General features: G+C 38.4%; 1 protein-coding gene across 1 annotated transcript in view; it reads right to left on the bottom strand.

Annotated features, from left to right (window-relative positions):
• The window catches only part of LOC145994803 (uncharacterized), a 308,553-nt gene that overhangs the window by 146,430 nt on the left and 137,630 nt on the right, over window positions 1-24,493 (bottom strand). The gene's annotated exons all lie outside the window — the stretch shown is intronic.

Here is a 24,493-nt window from a genome sequence, read left to right as displayed (position 1 = left end):
TGACGTTATATTTTTTCGAATTCTCATCTCCTTGCAAAAATTCGTTATGATATTCCAAAATCTTAAAACTTACATTTTCTAGAACAGTGGTAGTCAATCTTCGTGAGCCCGAGGTTAATTTTATTTTTTTTTAAAAGTCAATAACCCATTCTCAACCATTTCAATGATAAATAGCTTACTAATTTTTCTACCATTATATGCTAATTGGCATGTAGTCCTGAAATTTAAAACTAATGAATAAAGTATGGCATAGTATTAATTTGATTACGTGTAGTATATTTCTTTACAAAATATAAAATTTGGTTCAATTTACTCGGCAACGACTAAATGTAATGGAATATTTTTGCTTCTATGGCTAACATCATCAAATTAATTTGGCAAGTGATGATTTTTATTGGAATGTTCCATTTCGGACACCGAAAAATTTCAAACAATCAAAATACTTCCACTTCAATATATGATAATCAAAATTGATGCGTAAACTAAATTGAGCGTGGTGTCCGTCCGTCACCAGTTTTACAAATCCAAGTACGACTTCATGTAGGCTATATAAGATGATGATTATAGGCTGATACTTTTGAATGCAAGCCCAGTCCAGACTTATCACAAAAAGACAAGTGATCCAAGACAGAGCATTACTCATAATCGGTGGCTACCCCAAATCAACTAGGATCAGTCAAATGCATCTCGATTGTATACCAATTCTTGAGAGCCTACAGGAGGCTCAACTCAAATTTTGGCAAAAATTCCAGTGCGTACGAATCCACTCATAAACTCCATTGGACAGATTCAACCACGTCGAAACATCGTCGCTCTGCCAAGACCATAACTACGTGCAAAACCCTACACATTTTTCAACAAAATTGAAGGAGGATATACCTGTTACAATTTCAACATTGTGTGCATGTCACTTGAACAAAAGTATTCATGTATTGTAAAATTACCAATATTTTTGTATTTGTAGTAGTTAGTTTGCATATGTCCCCGGGCACAATGTCGATTGTTCCTCCCTGCCAAAGTCGCGGGAGGTCTTGTAAAAAGGAATGAAAAGAAAATTGAAAGCATGTATTTACAAATTGTAAATGTAAGAGAGATTCCAGCCAAATAAATATTGAAGTACGTCAACCTTTAAATCTGGAAGCGGGAAGCAACGCTCAACCTTTTAGATAGAAAGGATTTCTGGTTGTTGCAGTCGAAATTTTCTTTGTAGGTGGTTGCCAACTCGGGCTGCAAGTTGCTTCACTCTTCTGGCACCAGCTCGAAAATGGCCCAACCGTTATAATTCCAATTTATACGCTGCACGAGAAACAACCTTCAATCAGAATCTTTGAATCCTTGCCTGCACTGGCGAGATAAAAATTCCTCTTATCCCTAGTGAGCGCCGAAAGAAGGACTCTCTCTTCAGGTGACTGCAAGTCATAACCTTCCAAAGAACCTCTCGCAGCCCTATATAATTAACAAAAATAATTTCATACGCAAGACCGGCCTTGAATGTGTGAATATCTATTGACAAAAACATACGTAAAATAGGATATGTTCATGTTCATGGTCGATGATGCATTCGTGATTTATTATGGAAAATTCAAATGTTTTTAGATTTTTGCGACTGTCTGTGAGGTAGCTTTTAATACATTGTGACTTTTAATATGTTGTGCTTGTTTGGTGCAGGTCTATTTACAACCTTGCACTTTTACATTTTTAGAAGGGGCTTATTGTAACTTTTTCAGTCAGAATTTTAGATAAGGGGATATTTACCGTATACATAAAAAGGTACAAAATGGCTTTAAGTGCCGATGCATCCAAAACTTTTAATTAAATCAAACTCTGCAACTATACTCTGATAACATAATACTGTCTCAATGGCATATTATCGGTTGTAGTGTTTTCATACAGAAAAAGGCCATGGCAACCGTGACATTGTGCTGCGTGGATACGTACAGTTCTCTTCACAGAATCTGGCACACTTGTTAAAGATCAGCTTCGGAGCCGATCGAGTGTGGCAGTACAGCCGAAGTAAAGGTTCGGGAAAACAGCAATTTGCAGTGTTGCTTACCACGAAAATTTTTCACCGGATGCAGGGAATTTTCTGTCTTGCCGAGTGAAAAGAAACGGTTACAGGAAAGCTTTGCATTTTAATTATTAATGCAATGGAGTGTTCAATTTTAAAGGAGAATGGCGGGGAAAAATCAGGAAAATCTGTTCGAAATAATCAGTAACCCATAACTAATCCGAAGAAAGAAGAAAAAACTGCCTCAATCCCTTCGCTTGCGAAAACAGAACTGTACAAACGAGACAAAAAATGCCGTTTAAAAGTAACGTGCGTTATGGGTATGTGCCATCATGAAATATATGTATATATATCATAGATAGATGAAAATCATTAATCTTAGACACTTTAGTTAATATATATATATATATACTAATTATTACCTAGCATAATCAAATAATAGAAAGAAGCGAGGAATAAAAAATATATTGTTTCAGTAAAAGATTACTTGCATATATCTTCAGTAACTTTTTTATTAGTCTATTATGCGTCGCTTTTTCTGCTACTCTTAGCTAATCGCAACGTCGAGAATAAGTAATATTTAGATGACATTTATGAAAGGAAATAAGCTAAGCACACTCATGGTCTGGCTGGGATTCTAATCCAGAAACTTCAGAGGCGAGATCAAATGTCGACCACTACACTATGGCTACTGAGTCGATTATAGTAACTTGAGACGACAAAAAGGGAGAATATATATATAAAGAGACAAAAGGGGAAAAGCTAGGAAAAAGATGATCATATGTGGCAGATGGAAGAAGGTAGATTGATGGATTTATTTGGTGTTTTAAGTCCACTTTATGCACAGTAATGATAATCGGGACTGGATCTACAGTTTAAAGTGGGATCCGAACCACGATGTACCTCCACCGGATATCGAACCCGGAATTCCTTGATTACAAGGCGACGACGCTACCACTGCGTCAACGGGGAGGCCCTGGAAGAAGGTTGAAAAAGGAAGAGCGAGAGAAGGAAAATATATAAATAGTATAGATAAATTAAAGCAGTATAAGAGGATCCAAAGTAGTAATGAAAGAAAATAGTGATTGAAGTAAAGCACAGAAATAGAATCCAAGAAATTCAAGTAGAATTGAAGGAAATACAATTCCTTTACCCAAGAGAGTGAAAGTGCCCACTTTAACCTCCCCCCTGGCAGTACCCATGTGTACCGCTCGTGTCACTACATATCATCCAATTATCACGTACTCGCGAAACTGCCAGGTGCCATCATAAAATCTTGTTCCCGCCACAGGCTTGCTTCCCGGACAAAATCTTGTGTCGAAGTTCATCACCCCCCTTCCTCCAACCCACTTCCTTGTACGAACTTCTTGTCTTGAATATGCTAAGATCCTTCGTGGAAAGTTTTCCCTCATTCGCTGATACATTTGCATAATTGAAAAAAGCAATTTGCATCCCGTGGGAAAGAACAATAGCCCGGTCGAATGTGATCTTTGGCAAAGGGAGAAGGAAGGATTGACCAAGGAGAAGAGCCCCCGAGGGGGGAAGGGGGACTCGGGAAAGGAGCGGAAAGTGGGGCTTGGGCAGAACTTCCTCTCGTCTCAGAGACCGACTGACTCCCTGTTAATGTTTCATGACAGGGAATAGTAAACGAAAGGTTACCAGACTCTGTGTATAAATATCAAATTAAGTAACATCGTCGTACTGAATTTCTACAGCGGAAGGGTACCCGATTTTGTTACCGGCACCAACATTCGCAATTCGGATAATGCTGAGAAATCGATACCACAAATAAAGAAAGAAATGTAATGTTTTTTGTAATATGCAGCACAGTATCTGAGTTTCCACTCACATTAAATTTTCTGATTTTCAAATCATTCACTTATCGCCATCTATGTTCATTATCTTACCCTATAATATCCGTTGATTCAATACGCCCTATTCCATTTACATTTCCTTATCCAAGCATTATTGGTCATGTATTCGGAACATCTCCAACTGACAGAACAGGTATAGCTACCGAGCCTATCAACCAACGTAGAGAGTGAGCAAGAGGGTTCGCGATAGGTGCTGAGTTGAGATGACGTCAGCAGCTCACTTGTTGATTGCAGGCTTCGGGAGTTGTGATTCGCTCCCAAGCTGAAACGGAATAACAGCCAGAGATGTTACGAACACAATTTCTTACCAGCAGTTCAGAGCGTCAGCAAGAGAGTTAAGGATACTTCCTTGGTTCAGATGACGTCACCGGCTCACTCGTTGATTGGAGATTTTGGGAGTTTTAACTCGTTCAAAAGCTACAAATGCATAACAGCCAGGGATGTTACGGAAATAATCTTACTCTACTTTCATTACACTTCGGTTATTTTATGTCACCTTCCCGCCTCTCTAGTCGAATTACGACAATTAGCTTCGGCCAGAATTCTGCCTACGGACGCACAACTTAAGTGCAGCAAAGTTATCGTCATGCGATCAGTGCCCTTCCTTTCGCATCTTTCCATTTTTACTCTTAAAATATCAGCGAATGTCTGGTTCTACGTCTGATTTGGTGACACAGGATAAAAAGAATCCACATTTTCAAAGGATACAATTTGGAAGGGGCGCAAAAACATTTAAATCCAGCCTTGCGTTAGGTAGAAAGCATTCTTTGAAGGTAGTGTTGACCAGACATGCACAATTACATGATGTTTCAAATTCATATTGTCTTTCCTTTACGGTGTGGTTCTAGAAGAGCTCAAATGCATTTTTTTACTTTCTATCAATCAATTACATTTTGGCGAGTAACTTTTTCAGGTCTGGAACCTATATACCTATATTTTGTACTTGTGAACTCATACCTACGTGTAGTGAACATGGTTCGCTCATTTAACCTTAGATGGCGATGGATGTTTCCAACCGTTTGAGAGCAAAGCATCGAACCCAGCTACAACACCATGGGAAAAAGAGCTTTGGACAATGTGGATTAAAACAGAATGCTTCCTTTCGTTTATCGCTTTGAAGGAAATATGTAACTAGTGAATAGTTATATTTCTGTGTTTCTTTAGGCACAGTGTGTCTCTACCATTACTCATCCGTTAAATTGAATACTATGGAAAACGCTATTGCGGTCATCCGCCCAGAGAAACAACAGTTTCTTCATTTATACGACGCTAAACACGGGGCTCCACAATATTTTAGGCGCCAATTGGCGCCTAAAGTTTAGTTTGGAACTCTACGTGTCATCAGCGGCGGGTGGGGGACGGGAGTTAACGATCGAGTATGATCTGAACAGTGATTTAAACAGGTCCCTTAACATTTTAGTTCTTCACAGAAATTACGTTACATCAAAACTATCTAACATCTTTTTTTATATATCTTGCCAGCAGTGTTTACTTAAGAGGCCCCAGCATGCATTCTACCGCTTCGTTCCGCGCGTGCTTCCAACTTTGACCACAAGGGGTCTCCGCGAGCGCCGAACGACAGTAAAAACATTAAAAGGCCCCATAATTGAATGGTCAGGAGCAGTGGGAACTATTGACTGCGGCGCTAGCGAGTGTGGGAAAAGTGCCATGTGGCGCGGAAGCTCTCACAGGAGCGACAGATTAATGGCGATGGCAGCTAATTGATCCAATACCATCTACAAGACCCAGGCTCTAACCACTCGCTCCGAGAGGTACCGGCGCAGGAACGCGGGAGGAAGAAAGAGATTCGTTCTGATCCACTCTTTTTTTTTTTTTTTTTGAAGAGGAGGAAGAGGTTACAGTATGATGGTTTAACAAAATGTTGGACCCGTTCTCTCTCTACGGTCTGAGTGGGTCGGGTTATTTTCTGTCTATCAATATGGCTGCTATGCTGTCAGAAAATTTCGTTCGTGTGGACGGAATACTTTCAGATCGGCTCTCATGGTAGATTCTCTCTCTTTCTCACTATCTTCTTAGCTATTTTCCAACTCTTTCTCTCTCTTCCTTTTTCTCTGTCTTTTTCTCTTTATTTGTTCTCTCTTTCTTTGTTCCCCTGATTTTTCCTTTCTCCCTCTTTTTCTAACTCTTTCCATCTATTCTATTCTTTCTTTCTGTTTCTCTTTCTTTTCCTTCTTATTTATTCCCCTCTTTTTATTTCTTCCAGTCAATCTTTCTTCCCCTGTTTCTGTCTCCTTGTTCCTCTGTTTTTCAAATCTTTCTCTATTTCCTTCTTATTTTTCGTCTCTTTATTTATTCCTCTCGTTCTTTCTTCATGAATCTCTTTGTTCCTGTCTTCTAACTTTTTATTTCTATTTCTCTATCTCCTCCTGTTCCCTTGTCTCTGCTTCTTCTCTCTCTCTCTTTCTTTGTTTCGCGTTTCCCTTTCCTTCATTATTTTCTCTCTGCTTTTTCTTTGATTGCTCTATATCTTTGTTTCTCTTTCTCCATTTGTCGATTTCTCTTTCATGAACGATAGTAATCATCATCACAATTTTATTGGCCTATTTACTTTTACATCTATGTTCCTCAACAACGCAATATATTTCCAAGTTTATATTGTCGAGTTGTAGGGCAACGTATGACGTAACAATGCAATGAGTTGCGTATCACAAGCTAAAAAAATTATAGCCTGCACAGAGCTTTGAAAATATCAAAAATACTCTGTACATTTTGAACAGAACATATACAGTATTCATGTTGAACTACTCGCAAAAAGTTCCATCCATGGGTTCGTGGTAGACGTGCAAATTCGCCTGATTTGGACTTTTTGCGGATGGAGTAGATAAGATCAGTTATTTTTTTAATTTGACTGAACATTACTTGCAACCTCTTCAAGGTTATTTGCTATATCATCCATAATGTCTAGCAAGTGCTCATTATAACTTTCCAAATCTACTTTCTCAGACATAAGGTTCTGCACACTCGCTTTTCCAGATTTCAGAGTTTCAATTTCATCTTGCATCATTAGAGCAGCCTGAGCCTCCGATATAACTATGACAATCGGCTTAATAATACTAAAGCGTTTAACAAAGTTTAATTTAAGTCCATTTTGTTCTCGGGTTGGTTGAATAGGAACTGGACATAAAGCTAAAATTGGATACGACTGTGGAATGTGGTTGCATCAGGAATCTAACCAAGGGGCACTTCATTACAAGGCGACAGCTTTAACATCTGCGTTCAAAATATCTTTTTGAACTGGTTACTAAACTCTTCCGTTAAACTTTCCGCTAAATACCAACACCTGTTAAGATTCGCAGTAGCCCCATTAGGCTAGCATCTGTCCCTGAGCGAAGATAGCGAGGGTCAAGTACTCTGTGACATAAGAGGAACGTCACAAACTTCCAAACAAGATCAAACACCATACTAAAGAGATGAAAGCGGAAGCATGTTACGAAGCATCACCCGCCTGTTGGGCTTACGGGTGAACTGTTCACTCTCAAAATACCTCGCGGTGGGTAAAGAAGTTCCAAACTTACTTCATAACTCATTCAGAGTTGAATGCTGTGACCACTTATTTGCAAGTTTACGGAGCTACTCAATTACTTTCAGTTAAGGGCAACTTGGGTAGTAACGCCAAAAGGAAAAAGAAAGCGGTAATAAGTAAGTTACATATGACTGTTCCGTGCTTATTGCATGCTGCAATAGCGAGCCAACTGAAGGACAAAAGAAACAAGTATGGCTGATTGATTGATTTGCTTTATTTTTACTTCGCCTTTTTGTGCCACTTTTGGCTAATTTGCGAAGATGGGAATGAGTGATGACATGATGGAGTTGATGAATGAACGCTCACAAACATCCATGCTCAGGCCGGGATTCGAACCTGGGATCCCTGGGTTCGTAACGCGATGTGCTAACCACTATGACACTGGGGGCAGCTAGAGTATATCTGACAAATGCAATGTTGGAAAACTCTGAGAGCGCGCTATAACAATTAATAATAGTATCGGCTAGCTCTAGCCTAAAAAAACAAACTAATATGTTAGTTGAACTAGAAAGCCCACAGATATCCCTAAGTTAATGTGATGTTAAGGTGCACAAGTACATTATATGCATACATTTTTGTTTTTATACTGCCCGATCGCGGGAGATGAGGCTAGACTAACTTAAAAATAACTAAATTCTCAAATACCGTCGTAATACGGTATCGCGCCGAAGGCGTGACTGGAACCCAGGGCCCCGGGTGTCATAAATCAATAAGCTAATCACGTTATTACAGGGGTTCCGATGAAGCGCTGGAAAAGAGCTTCTTAAAAGCAAATCCCGCCAGCGACCTTCAGTGGAGTTGGGAAACTCCGCTGACACTGCACTAGGCCGGAAGAATATGAAATACAGTAAATCGGTGTTATCCACAAAAATCATCGTTGGCGAGAGACGCGGTCTCGTCAACGGTTTTAACGATCGCAAGTTCGAATTTCAGATAAATAGTTCGCGTGAGAATATCTCGCTCTTAGTTGCTTTCAGTTTTACGTCAGATACAGTTATTGCGAGTGAGCTCCATAGTAATCGTTAGCAAAGGGAAAGGAGAGAATTAACGATCGGAAAGTTGTAGATTAGAATAACGGTTTACGCGAGTATAGGAGCCCGGAGTTGCGCTCCTTCGTACGTTTTATTCCAGGGTAGGACCACGTCGAAGCGAGGACCAGCGGAGACGAGTATTTCAACACCGCCACAGGTACGAACGTTCCTTTGTCTTTTCCTCACCCCGCCTGTCCAGTCAATGGAAGTGTTTAAATAAAATGGTTACGTGTTGTTCTTATTTCACAGGGGCAAGCTTATTTGAGTTTTTCCATTGCTCTCCAGAGCGGTACCCCCAATTACAAATGCATCTCTCGCAGTCAATATACTTCTAACACCAGGCTCTCACATAGCCTCAGGTTTGATCCCCTAAGGGCCAGTTTTTCAATGTCCTGTTAATCTCTCTGTTAACTAACTGCCAGTTGGATATAACAGCCAGTCTTAACCAGCAGCGGGTTTTTCAATGTGAAAGTAACTGCCAGTTAACTAAACCATGGTTCGTTCTCCGAAACAGTGTGTTGGCAATTCTGAAGCACGGAAATTACAGGAAATCGATCTGCGCGCCATCTGTTAGTATAGATTCAAACCGCGTCGACTGGCACACAGCCTGGCGTTTAAATATAGAACTACAAGCACGTCGCGCTCGAAAGCACGTTATTGCATTGTGAAACGATAGGAACAATGGCTGCGTATCCATTTTGTTTGCTTACGAAATAAATTAACGAAAGACAGCACTACAAATTTGGGTTTCTTCTAATAAAGGCCAATTCCACGTGGGGGAAATGATGTTATACGGCGCAAGCGCAGATACTTTCTTGTAGAAGAAGCGTGAAGAACTCGAAAGTCGAGACATTAATAATACCTGTTTGTTGATGTAAACACTATTACTATTATTAACATGTAAATATTGTACATTTGACTGCATGCCTTGTACCTCTCTATGCATGTTGTTGAGCGAAAAAACAACATGTTAATAGTAAGCAAGCTTTCTAAACTTCTAAAAATATGAAGGTACGAGTAAAAATAATTTTCAAATTTACAGTAATATTTATCCGAGAAGATCATTCAACAATAAAGTGTGAATTGAATGCAACACACGTATTAAATAATTGGCAAGAAAAAAAAATACCCGTGACCAGGCCTCGAACTCGTATTACAAAATACAACATGCTCCGGAAGGTGGTGCCGCTAACCACTACACCACATTACTGTCTGGAGATTGTCCCGCCTGGTAGACCGGATATCCTGGTCACAAATTCTCTAACACAACCTTGCCAAGCGAATTCTAGCAACTACGCTGCTTAATTTCCATATTTGCATGGACGTTGGTAAGCTCTGCCAAACAAAATAAGTCTTTTTCTGTACGAATTTAAAAGTATTATGAATCATATCTTGTTTAATCTGACAGTGAAGTTGCGAGTGTGGAACTTCGATAGCTGCACAAGGCATCCATGTTGCTTCGTAACTTCCAGTTAGGCTGGTAACTGCAAGAAGAAGTACCAGTAAAGATAATCGCCACCAGAGTTCCAGTTACGAGCTAACTGTACATTGAAAAACCGAAATTTTCACTAACTTCCAGTTACGTGCTAACATGAACCTTAACTGAACATTGAAAAACCGGCCTAAATCTACTTTGGGTTTAGACGATACCATGTTCAATATACAACATACAAATTCAATGTGAAAAGAAGGCAAAATAAATAGCCTATCGAAACAGCTGGAAAAGAATGGCTATGAGAAGGAGGATAGACTGGACATAAACAGAAGAAGGAAGAAAAGTGACAGGGGAGAATTGGAAGAGAAAGAAAAAGAGGAAGAGAAAGAAAAAGAGAGGAGGTTTGGAATAAGGAGTATGGGGAAGACCACAGAAAAGATATTCAAAGTGCTTAGGAAAGCGGGCATTAAAACTTACAGGAAGGGAGGGAGAAGCATCTTAGGAAAAGCGAAGAATGCAAACAAGAAAAAGGAAAACAGAGAAGAGGAAGAGGAAGGAATTATCTACGAAGTGAAATGTAAAGAATGCCTGAGTGTGTACATAGGAGAAACGAAAAAGAGGCTGAAAGACAGATTGAAACAACATATGGATGTTGTACGACTTAGGAGAGAGAGAGAGAGAGAGAAATGCGATATTTAAACACACGAGAGAAACAGGATATGACATAGAGTGGGATGAGGCTAAGCAGATAGGAAGGGAGAAGAGAATACTAGTGAGAAAATGGAAGGATGCCAAGGAAATAAAGAAGAAAGGTGAAGAAGACACAATGAACTGGAATGGGGGACTGAAGATAAACAAGGAATGGAAGAAGGTGTTAGAAAGAGTGGAAAGGGCAAGAGAGAAAGAGGAGAGAAGAAGGAAGAAGAATGAAGGAAATAGAGCGTGAGATAAAGAGTCCAACCACATTCACTTTCAGGTGAACGTACAGTTGAAAAGGGAAAGCCACCTGCTAGATTGTTCCAGAACTACTTTCTAATATATTTTTGTGTATATATATCGTCCTGTTTTGTACCTTGTTACATTTGTACTTGGTGCAGAGTCTGAAGAAGACCTTGCTATAAGGTTGAAACGTTACGTTTAGTTTATGTTTTATAAGAAAATAAATTTCTGCCTTGGTCAACATATTGAGTTTTTCATATCATGGAAAGAAGGCTTAATGGTGTTTTAAATACTTAGCCTAATTCTAGTATAATATACCTTCTATAATATAATACAATGTCAAGTGAACTGTCCTTGCTCCCGCTAGTTTTGGCACCTTGCCCCCCTCCCTAGATTTGGAACCCAAGCGCCGCCACTGGCTAACAGTAAAGGAAAATATCAATCATCAGTGCGAAATGTTCAGAGGAAAACATTTACTAGAAGAGCAGTTGAATATTAATAATAATAAATTGCAGAAGCTGACGCATGGTCAACTGCCATACCAGTATAAAAAAATATCAACTATGGTTAGCTGTCAGTACTAATTTGTTGTCCTTTTGTCAACTAATGGGATATAAAATAATATTCACACGACATCTGCATATACTGAAATGAACCAATAGAACGATAGTTTTCTCCTCGAACTTAAAATGTAAATACAGATACGGGTACACAGATGTGCCATCCCTTGTTACATGCCATGACTACATTAAAGGGTATGGAAGGATCTGAAATCTTGGAACGATAGTTACGTACTCCTTCCCAACAGCTTCTATCCAATTCTATTCTACAATTGGAATAGTTTGTGTGTGTGTAAAGGAAAACAACTGCAAAAAGTTTGATTTTGAAACTATGCAGCTGCATAGCTTGACCAAGATAAGAATGCACCTGTGGGTCTGTAGTTGCTGCAAAGCTCACAGGCACGAGAGAAGGGGAAGCGAGATGAGAAAACAAATGACTGTCCACTTCTTTAGTTCGCGAGTTTGCCGCGGGTCATTCTTATCTTGGTTAAGCTGTAAAGGGGGGGGGGGAACTGTGACTGAAAGTAAAATAGTAAATTCATGAATAGGCAGAAAATTTGCATGCATATGTAAGTTTTTAATGAAAGGGCATATTTCCAAACTAACTAATATCTTATGAGTTTTGACAAACTTAAATTAAACCCCAGTTACGTTTCATGGTTTGGCGATTTAGGCAATAAGGCATATTGTTTTCATTTTGATTTTATAATTTTCTAGGATTGTTACTTCTTTCATCCAAATAATATATGGTTTTTCTAAATTGAAAATTAGTTTGCATAACTTCTGAATTAACCTGTAACAAAGTGAACTGACAGGAAGTATGGACTCCAGAAAAATTAATATTCAGTGTAAGGGGAGAAGAGGCAATATTATTTTGAGAGGGGCAGTTCCATTTAATTTGTACTTAAATATACATTTTAAAATTCAAAACTTGATATAAAATGCCATTTTAAAAGTTTTCCTGTTTTTTGGGGGGCAGGAATGAGGGCGTAGTGTTGTCTCTAGGAATGGATGTCCAGTAATTCTGTTCCATTCTGGCATGCTCATTGTTGATGGAGACTAGGAAGTAGTGCGAGAGGAAAATGAGTCTTTTGTAATGTTTTTAGAAGGTGGTGAGGATACTGCTTTGTTTTATTTCTGCCGAAATGAAGGAACTGTTCTCCATCCCCTGTAAGAAACGATGTTAATGTTAACCAAGAGACATCGAAGAAATAGTTCCTTTCCATAGATTTCTCAGGAGCCGCGTTGATTTGTTTACATTCACTTCATTTTTACGGCGGACAGAGAATAGGTCTAATATGTAACCAAAATAAATGCATATCGTTTGTTTCGTGTAATGTTAGGAATCTTACTCAGTCTACAAACTGGTATGTACAGATAAACTTAAGTCCGGAACAAATCTTAGTTGAATATTAATAGTTCTGATGTAACTCTTTCATTGAACATTGATATAGCTTGTGATAATATCCATATTCTGCAGGATGGCATTAGAACTTGATTCGTCGCTCTTTCCTGATGCATATTTTTCAGGTGTACGGCATATTTTAAACGTATCAGTAGTTCTTAGTGCATACAAATCCGTGTATACTCATGACACAAATGTGGAAAAGAAACATACTTTCTACATATTAGGAATTCGAATTCAGGTACCCTAGTTAGTAGTGTGGTACGCTAACTTAGCTGATGGTAGCACGACGTCACCTCTTGCATGTCATTCACGCATACTCATAGCTTATAAGGGGAAAAATGACAGCTACAAACTAGTATGAAGAGCGACACGTGGTGTCAAAAAAGAGAAACCAGCCATCATTTGAATTTTCTCAGTGTTTTGTTTTTTGGCGAATTCGATAGACTTCAATACTTCGCATTCCCCCCACCCCCCTCGGAGCCAGGGAAAAAGCGTGGCTGTTTTCTCAGAGGGTAACATTGGCTGTAAGAGATGGAAAGGAGAAGGGACTTGTGGGTAATTTTTCTTTCGCTTCCCCACCCTCTCTTCTTCCACAACTACCTTTTCAATACTACCATTCTTGCTTCTCTTTAGAATTTCATAATGTATAGGCGATGGCTTGTTTCTTCACAGAGAAAGAGAGAGAGACGGTTTGGAAAGGAGTAGATGTGGGGAGTTGTAGGGGGTGGAGGGAGGGGTCTTCGATTCGAGTGGGAAAGTTACAGCTGTCCGGGCTGCGGGGGGAATTAGTATTCTATTTCTAGGGGACTGGGGAGCTTTAAACCGCTGCCTGGTATTGAGCCGAGGAGATTGATTCGCTGCTATGGTCCTTCACTGTACCAGTCCACTGAGCCACAACCCATCTTTCTTTTTTCCCGCGGAATGCAGAACAGGTTAAAAAAGGAAGAATTGCCGAAATGAAGAAGAAAGGGCGAATCGGTCTCAATCACAACAAATCCCTTTGTCAGCGGCTTTATTATTAGTTTGAAATGCAGCTCCCTCTTGTTTTCATCTGGGAAGTACAAGTTACACAAATAATGTACGTCATACATAATACTTGTTCTCACAATATTTGTCCATGATTGTATTTGCGGGATGCAAACTTCATAGGTAATTTTAGGTGATGGTGTACTTCCAAGGCTTGCCCTCAGTGCCCCATTGATGAGGGCAGAGGTTTACCATAGGAGGATGGGCAGTTTGTAGGATTAATTTAAAAAAGTAAAGTAAAAAAAAAAAGTAAAGTGTTCCCCTGTACATAGCACCACGCCATGAAGGCGTATAGGGGGTATGGGGGTAACGCCCCACACTTTCTTGATCCGGTCGTGAGTGGGGGTGATGTGATCAACATCACGCCTTTACCCCCCAGGGTTTCCCCCAGGTACCCATGTTATTCGACGCTGGGTGGCCGCCGGAGCCGCTTCCACCGTTAGAAAAGTTCCCGGATTTGAACCGGCCGGGGATCGAACCCGGGACCTTTAGCATGGTAGTCAGACGCGTTACCGATTGAGCCACCGCGGCCACATTGGATTAATTTAGAGCCAAAAATATCTTCGTGAAAAATGTTATCAGTGTTGAGGAAATTTTGAAGCGGGCAAGGGTACCCACAAGGGGGGATTATGGCGCAGCCTGCACCATCGAGATTTTTGGAGGGATTTTTTCCCTTCAAATAATATAAATTCAACATTTATATATTTTTCAAAAATATATGTAATGATTTTACACCTTAAATCCACCATATTTAATCCATTAGGTGAAGAAAAGAAAGTGTTTAAGGGTATTATCGAAGGGAGGGGTTGGAGAAATATCCACCTCCAAAATATTATGCCTTATTTTACACGTGGGTTCTGGGGGTGATTTTGCATTAAACGTTGGGGGGACAGTATCCAACTATAGGTATTAGATTATGGCGGGTATTTTAGTTAGAGGGCGATTGAGCATTAAATTGAGGGGGGTATCCAATTCTTGTGTATTACTATTGTCTTAGACTGTTGCGGAAATTCTTGTGTGGAGACTGAGATTTAATTTTTTGGAGGAGGCAATATCTACTCTTCAATATTAACAGTAAGTCTAAAATTGGTATGGAAATTTTGGTGGTAGGATTGAGTATTAAATTTAAAGTAGGAGATAGGAAGATTTTTATGAACTGTTAATCTTAGGTTGTCAAGGGATTTCTGTAGTGGAGAGAGAGTTCGAACATTACATTTTGGAGACTGTATTTAGCAACGTTTCGACCCCGAACGTGCCAAAAGAGAAGCTGGAAATACTAATTATCTCGGAATCCTAAGAAAGTATTGACACCCCATTAAATTAATATCCTTGAAAGCCTGCAAAAAGATGGATGTAAAAAATTTTCTTGGTCGCTTCGCTCGCAATCTTGTGTTGCAAAATTTTGTGTTTGTTTGGCGGTTTGCTGAGGTGACTGTGAAGTTTTATACTATAGGTGCATTACAAGACATAATCCATATTCATTAGTAACATCACTTTTTCAAATATGTGCCTCCACAAGGTATCGAACCCGGGACCCCTTGATTTCAAGGCAACGACGCTACCACTGCGCCACCGGGGAGGCCCCCAAGCTGATCAGTTTCTACATTGAATGCAGTAACGCTAAATTGGCAATTTATTTTACACAGCATTTCCCATAATATTTAAAGCTCAGGGGGGATTAAACCCAGTAACCTCCCTTGCGTACGCCACTGATTGAATGAACAGGTAGAGAGACTAAGATTATGTCACCCTATTCTGCAAAGGTAATATAAACATGCATGCTTTTATTTCGTAAGCAAGGGCCTATAAAAGCAGGGTGATGATGGGGCTGTAAACAGGCAGGAAAAAATAGCGAAATGAGGGCTGACTACTGGGCATGCCACAGCATATAACTGGAAATGGCACACTATCTTCAAAAGTAAGAAATTACTTTAGGATAATATTTTGTGCTGAAACATCGGTGTCGGGAGAGGGGGGTGGAACCGATCCGTTGACCCCCCACCCCCTGGAAATGCCATCGGCCATTTCAAGTCACAAAAAGCAGAAGTTGTTATAACATAAATAATGTTTAGAAAGCTTTTATTGAAAAGTTAACACTTAAAAACAAAATAGAATAACTGTGCATTTCAGTACACTAACTGTGTAAAATGTAAAAAAAAAAAAAAAAAAAAGAGAATAAGGAAAAGTTGTACTTGATATTCACTCACCTAGTAGAACGAATAGAAGTGTCCTCCCAGAGGATTTAATAATAGTAATAATAATAATATAATTTTATTTTTTGTTTATAATAGTTATTACTGTAAAATTATTATCATAACCATGATTCTTATTGTTAATATTTGTTCTACCATTAAGTTAAGTCAATGGGTTGCCTCCCACTACACACACACAAACACCTTTCTGGTGACGCCGAAGAGCTCAAACACTACCATTCAATTTTGGTGTGAAAAATATTGTTTTTACTAATTTTAGTAATTGCCCAACTGGATCTGCAGAACCTGAGTGTTTAGTTTTAGCTTTCTTGTGTTTCAGTTAGTTCTGCAGGGTGCGAACAATCTTGGCCTGAAACCCCCCCCCCCACCAAAAATTTCCGGGGGGGGAAGATGTTTTGTTATAACAAATGAAAGATAAGCAATTACTTTTAATTTAAAATATACTGTACTAAGAATAATATCGGAAACACATACAAATTAGTGTAGTTGTGAGTATTGAATGCTTTCTCTCTCAAGAGATCATTAACAAATCTACACCAATGCGCACAATTAAAGTAAAACAAGAATGCAAGAAAATTAACTATGAAATGTAATTGATTTATAATAAAGCACAAACAAAACAAAAACTTACTCACAATAAAAGCACCTCAACTATTTCATAGTTTATTAACATCTTTAACCAGTTACTAAAGGAATTAATTATCTGCCTTGCAATATCTGATATGTATAAAAGTAACAAATTAATTTGCTTTATTTAATTAATAATACTAGTAATAATAATAATATATTTTTAATTGAGTAATTTATTTTTACTTTTAATAATACACATATGCGGGGGAAGGGGGATTGTAGATTAAGAACTTTCTTTCCCCCACCAGTTTTCAATGATTTCGCACCCTGTAGTTCAGTCCTGTCAATGTGTATGCGTAAACATCCTTTAGCAAAAAGGCAAAAAGATTTTATTTATTCTGTACATTATACCAGCATGTAACAGGGTCAGTGCCAGAGGGAGAAGTGAGTGGATGCCTCATTCCATCCCTTCACCCAGCAGACAAGAGACACGTACCCTTGACAATTTTAGAAATATTTTCTATAGAAACAAGACATAGCTCCAAGACAACCCTCCAAAAATAAAAGCATGGATATGATTCTGTTTTCAAGTAGCAGAAATAAAGTTCTGTTGAAAGTTTAGTAGGCTACGAAAGAAATACATAAAGATTATAATTTGTATATTAGAGAGAACATGCTAAAGTGCATTTTGGAAATGCATATCCAAAGATTATTAATTACAAAATGAAAGGTGTGTATGTATGGCACACGCAGCATTATATTTTACGTTCCTAGTTCTATTTATGTGATTCTGACATTTTCAGATTACATACAGGTTAATTGATTTATTTACTTACCTTTCCATTTACAAAATCAGGATCATCAGAGTTGGTTATTTTAGTTAAACAGCATTCAATGTCTGAAAAAAGGAATAAATTTAAATTAGATTAATCTTGAAAGTAGCAAAAATTTAACTTCTTCAATACAACAGTTTATTGTACAACTACATTTGTTAATAGATGGTAGACTATTTGAGGCGTTCATGAAGATTTAACATATAAAAGTTAATTATCATGCAAAGTTAGTATCATTTGGATCCCGCCAGAAATTTTAATTTTCCTAAGGAATGTCTATACATACAGTGGAAGATTGAGTGAAAGAAACCCAGAATGATTAAAGTTTAGATACTTTTCAAATAAGAATTAATTTCTTTATTTGTGTGTTTTCTCCTACATAACTTCTCAAAATGAATTTGTATTTCCAAAGACAAAATTTGTATGTAGGCTTTTACAGGGTAACTGATAGCCAATATATGTAGCATCACAGACCCTCTGCAAGTTAAAAAGGGAAAACAAATAAAATGTAGGAATCACTTACTTCATCCCACATCCACAAGAACACTAAATTGTACACAAGCAGCAATCGATTCTCAGAACTTAAAGATGCTGACACAGAAGTATATTTACTGTGTGGTCTAGTCAACCAATTTTTTTTTCACTGATCCTCCATGAAATTAATTGTGTAACAAAGATATTAGGAGAGGTATGTAAAGAGTGAGATGCATAAATATTTCCAGGAAAAGTTCAATGCAGTTCAATTCCTTAAATACACATAGGACGTCAAAAAATATTGAAAATTATGAACAACTTGCCTGGTAATATTTTAACATCTCGCTGTACACATTGTGTAATTAGTATGCCATATCAATTTCAAAATACTTCTGAAGACAGTCACAACAAAGTTTTACACTCCAGCCTACACTGTGTATAACTATTAGTACTGTCCTTCCCAGTGGCGAACACTCCCTTTGAAACAGAAATAACCGAAGCTATGAGACACCCACCCACCCTTTCCTATTTCCAGATTTGTTGTTTGAATTTGTTTTTAAGTCCACTTTATGCACAGAAAGGCTAATCGGGGCTGGACCTAAAGTTCAGAGTGAAATCTGAACCACTACCGAGTATGGAACCTCGGACTCCTTGATACATGTATTTAAGTATGCATCTACTTTTGACACTTTAATTTTTTTTTCACACTAACTATGATGACTAAATGTTCAATACTAGCTGACCACCTCTAGCGTGCGCTACACCTAGGTACGTATAGTGGTCGCCACTGGCCCTCCCATCTCAACATATAAGCTTACTTCCTAAGAGACCTCTGTCATTTCAAGTTCCTACATCTTAAAACTTATGAAAATAATGAATAATAAATTCCCTTGAAAAGAGAACAAAATTAGATTTGAACTACTCTACTTACATTGCATATCTGTGTAAACCCAACCCATGCAGGATCCTTGAAAAACTGCTATCAGTGATGAGTGGCGTAATGTTCAGTGTAGATTGGAACTAAGGCAAGTGTGTTTGTGGGTATTATCCGTATTCACTCCTCTCTATGCATGGCACATTCCTGAAAAGGAGTTGAAAATTAAAATAATACTTAAAACTTTATGTTACACAACCATATTTATGTGTAAAAGAAATCTAGGACAACACTCTAAAAGAAATTCTAGCTGCTGCTTGAAATTGTAAGTTTTCTTAACTTAAATTGTTAATGTTTAGAATCCCCCAAGGACCGAAAATTTGAAGATACTATGGACGCACACTACAGAAAACCTCACGAATATCAGCGTCTGAATGTGGGAAGGCGATCATTGCTCCCGAAAATTAATGTCAAGGTATATTTAACTTTCACGCCCTTGTTTACAATGTGTCTTTTTTCCTTTAAAAAATTGTGAATTAGATGCAATCGACTACAACGAATGAATGGAGTTTAAGCAGCAGCTTACAAATCTTATAAACTCTTACAGAAGCCTGTTTTGTAAATAATATTTCCCATGCAAATTAACTTTACGTCCCACAGTATTCCACTGCATTATTTTGGCCTCTTTACTTAAAAATCAATTACAAATCCCTCTGGGGTACGTTCCGACAGCCAATAACGAAAAAGATTATGAATTATGAAAGGGCGTGATGCTGATCACATCACCCCACTCACGACCGGATCAAGAAAGTGTGGGGCGTTACCCCCACACCCCCTATACGCCTTCATGGCGTGGTGCTATGCACAGGGGAGCACTTTACTTTTTTTTACTTTATGAATTATGAAAAACGGAGAAAGAAATAAAGATGATAGAGAATACTAGTAGCAGTGATAATTGTACTACGGTCAACCTTTGTGACGTTGTTCCCCCAAACATCCACACATTCTGTTTAAAGTATGTCATAAGATTATCCTTCGTTTGTAACGGATTGTATCGCATTTACTTTCGTTTGCAACATTACAGAGCTCGAGTATTCACAAATTGAACTTGGGGGGGGGGGGGACTTCAGGTAGCCCGTACAGTTTTATCCCAGCGCATTTTTTCGATTGTACCGTAACGATTTGAGAGTAAATTAAATTAATATTTGAAGTTCCCTCGCCCCCAATTTTAAAATGAAGGACAAAATCATTACGTTTGTACCATTGTAATAACTAAACTAAACAACTAAAAGCTCCCCATCATGGAGGAAGAAAAAATCAAGCAACTTCTTGGATAGAATTTCGTTTGTGCACTTGAAATTTTATTTTTTATCGTTATAGTTTTCCAGTTATTTCTCTCCAAAAATGGGAGTGGGAAGGACGGAAACGAACTTAAACCATGATTTCTCAGTCTCCGTAACCATAGGCGTAAATTATCGGGGACAAGGACCCCCAAAATTTTCACATTTGTTAAAATCTTCAAGTTAGGCGACCTGAGGAGCAAAGTAATAAAGAGTAATATTTGTGATTTCGCTAGTTATTTAAATGTCTTAGCACGTCGAGCTGCGACGCCAGGGGTCCCGGGTTCGAATCCCGCTTGGGCATGGTTGTTTGTAAATGTCCATTCATCAATTTCATCACTCATCCCCATCTTCTCAAAATTAGCCAAGAGGCACAAACCGCGAAGTAAAATAAAACAAATCAATCAAATCAAATCAAACCATGACGAATGCCAATCTTCGGACGAGAACTATTGAAAGGACTCACACTGCATGCTAAACAGTGCCCTCTCACCGCGTACTGTCATTATTTCGAAATGTGAAACACATTTTGGTCTAAGCATTTCGGATAGGACAATCTGAGCATATATAAAGAAAACTTACAGTGTAAAAATATTGAAAACGTTATTCAACTTACTTACCTTCGAATCCTGCTTTCTTATCTTCACTTTCAAAATACCCACTCAGCAGACAAACTATTCTGGCCCACGGCACAGACGACCTCACACAATGTCAACGGCAAGTCTATTCTGGGATGACTTCCTGCTTGTCCCAGACGTCCTTCGATTGGTCCCCACGAAAAGCGCGCGGTATACGACGCGTGGGTCGCAACAAAAGACACTGAAAGTGAATGTCCTTTAAACAAAGCAACGATCTTTGGGGGTGGGGGTGGTTTAGACAACTTTTGTGGCAGGCGGATCCACTGGGAGGGCGATGGGAGCGATCTCCCTTCCCAACTGCCAGTTCTTGGATATGATATTATACCTGATATTTTTGAGACTCAGATATTCCGCCTTTTATCCCCAAATTTAAAAGGCTCGATAATATTTATAAAATAAGTCAACTTTATGATCAAGATAAGTTAATCGAAACTGACACTACAGTTTAAATTTGTATTGAATCACTGTGCAATATGCTTCAAAATGAAATCGAACTGAGACCCCTTGAGGGAATAGGCTTTCGTGTTCTCTGCGTATTCACTATATTTCTCATATCTGCTCATTCAGTTTACATTGTGGCAATATGAGGTCAAGAGGAATTAGGATACAATAATAACCACCTATTCCAGTCCTCGACCTCTATTTTTGCAAAGGAATTCTCTATCTTCTAGAACACAAAAAACAGCTTCGTTCCTGTTTACAGTATAATATGTTGTTTATACATAGCAGTGCAAGTGTATGTTAGAATTGAGGTTCGGTGAGGTGAGGCATTCGAATGAAATTCGCCCCTCCCAGCTGTAACTTCTGGATCCGCCACTGGTTTGTGGCAATTTGAAAGCGCTCTGTGGATACCAAAGTCCTAAGAAAATAAAGGACAGAATTTCTCTCCTCCACAAATTGATTAAGCTAGTTTATTTTATTTCGCTTTTGTGTCACTTTTGGCTAATCGCGAAGATGAGGATGAATTGATGATATGATTAAATTCATGAAGGGACACTCACAAATAAAACACATCCCCAGGCCTGGATTCGCTGCGCTACCCACTCCGCCATGGAGACCGGCTTTCCTTCACAGAGATAAGTACTTCATAATAATATTAATGTAGAATATAATATTGTAATTCTCATCCAGGAACAGCCCTATAGTAGGGGGGTGGGAGGATAAGGGCAGTTGATTCAGGTTCCGCAACAAACAACTTCAAACTTCCCCAGAACTTATTAGTTAATAGTTGACATTGATACTTTCTAATACACATGATTAGTTGACCAAAAATCTAGATTTTTACCCCCTAAAAAACTAATTTGAACATGAGAATGTTTTTTTGCCGCTTTTATATAAAGAAAACTTCAAACTGCGTTTATTGTGTAATGCTGGTTATTATCAGTTCATTACAATAATCTGTAATGAAAATTTTATAATAATAAATGAGTATTTAATGTCTTATTGTTGAAAATATTGTCTTTGCATTTACTGTAGTGTCCTAATATACTGATTGGAACAAAGAACTCCAGAAAATATAACTTATATGGTGGTCGTTACAAAAGATAATGTACTCTTCCTGCGGGATTTGTAAGCAATAAGTTCTTCTCAATAAGGCCCCATGGACAGGGTGCAGAGCTGTGGTGCAACGCTCTCGTCACTTGGTGTCCAGGTTCGAGTCTGGGTGAGTGACTGTTGAAATAGCCATTTCCATAAGATAAATTATTTTCCTGTATTTGTACATATTGCCAATGTACATGAGAACTTACGAAAAATAACATTTTTTTAAAAAAAATCCCGATAGTTAATAACAAGCGTTAACGTGAAGATATGAAGGACGTATCATCCAAAATACAATAAGTAACGTTGAATGCAAGGACTTGCACTACTAATAAAACTGTATCTTAGATAGTGGTAAGCAGGTATAATGCTGTTTTTTTCTTTCTCACTGGCAGGCAGACACGTCATTCGAGGTATTACATATATCGATTGTCTTCGACTGTTGACTAGAACAATAGAATTAAAGCATGGGCATCGCCAGAAATTTTTAAAGGAAGATCGGCCGTTGGTATAAAATTTATTATTATTGTGATTATTTTGATTGATTGATTTGATTCATTCTACTTTACTTTTGTGCCACTTTGGCTGAAACCCAGCACAATTTAAAATGAAGACAAGACCGAGAGTGACAGCCGTCTGTATAATCGAGACTCATACTGTCCGAAAGCCTTGTATTGTTCAAGGGTTTGGTAAATCGTAGTGTAAATTATTTTTAGAATTCGTTAAAATCAAAATTTCTTTAATATGCAAATTGATTTACTTTTTATTTAAAGATGTTTAATTTTCTAAAATGTTCGTTTTTAAGTCCTATTACTAAATGTCTTTAAACATTTCTTATATATTTATTATTGAGATAATCTAAACGAGACCGAGTCTTTTCCTTCGGGAAAGAAAGAGCAACGAGAACGAGTCTGCTTACAGCGACGTCTGGCGAAGAACGAAAGGTTCATTCATTCACGACTCTCGTCTCAGTTTGTAACCTAAATTCATTTTGCACTTTTATTAATTTTTGTAAAAGTAATCCTATGTTCAATGGCATTGATTCACTTCAGTTGACCATATTTTGAGAAATCTTACATGCCAGTATAATGCAAACTGTCTGAAATAAATGTAATAAGTTAGCCGTGACCGAGCACGTTGAATAGTAGACTCAAGGATTTTGCTACCGAATGCTTGATGGTCAATTAGTTGGCTTATGAAAAGGTCCACGTATATATCCAAACCAATAATAATAATAATATCTTGATTTAGTAGGTGACGTGCGCGTGGATTACAAGGAAGCAGAATTCTTTATAGGGGTGGTCAGGCCAACAATAAAATTTGAACAGTAATATTAATAATAATAATTATCATGCTTATGATTATTATTGTTATAAACTAATTGAAATAAACCAATTTTATTTCAAATGTATTATCATTACTATTATTATTATTATTATTATATCCTCCTTGGAGAGAATTTTCTTCTCGATCCACTTGATAAATGAATTTCCAGCGCAACAGTAACTTGACTGAGATGCTTATAGTCATTAAATTTTGTTATTAACTTCTATAATAATAATACCCGTGGCTCTACAGCCCTCGAAGGGCCTTGACCTATCTCCCGGCTGCCAGGCTCCATCCCACAATCCTACCTAGAGGTGTGGAGATCTTCAACCAGTAATGGGGTGACGTGGGGTCAGCACGTTAAACCCCTAGCCGTTATAGGAAATATCCGTGACCGGGTTACACTACTCACTCGTAGCTCGCCAATTTCCTCACGATGGTGGGTTGCCACCGGTCCTATGCACAGGCCGAGAACACAGAGACTGAACCCAGGCGGACTCGAACCCATGCCGTCGGAGCCCAAAGCACAGCGCCTTAGACCGCACTGCCACGGACGAGGACAATTAACTTTTGTACAGTTTGTTCAAGAAAAAGCTTTCAAAGCTAGTTAGAAATTTTAATCACAGCGTTTATCAGAGGAATATAATCGTGTACCCGAAATAAAACATTGCTTCGACTTGTAATGTCATTCCCAGGGAAGACTTCAGGTTTGGTGCATTGACGCGTGACGCGCACAGGGAAGGGGTTGCTCGTTACAAAGGAAAAGGAGAGAAAGTCCAGAAACGGAACTTTGGAGGATATTCACGTATGGTATTCAACACGTCGTTGCAAAATTTATTTGTTGCCACATCTATTTGAAGA

Source organism: Lepisma saccharinum, chromosome 11, assembly GCF_977018435.1.
Source record: "Lepisma saccharinum chromosome 11, izLepSacc3.1, whole genome shotgun sequence".
NCBI classification, from domain to species: Eukaryota; Metazoa; Arthropoda; class Insecta; order Zygentoma; family Lepismatidae; genus Lepisma; species Lepisma saccharinum.
The sequence above is the reverse complement of the archived record's forward strand: the minus strand, read 5'-3'. Positions and strand labels throughout refer to the sequence as shown.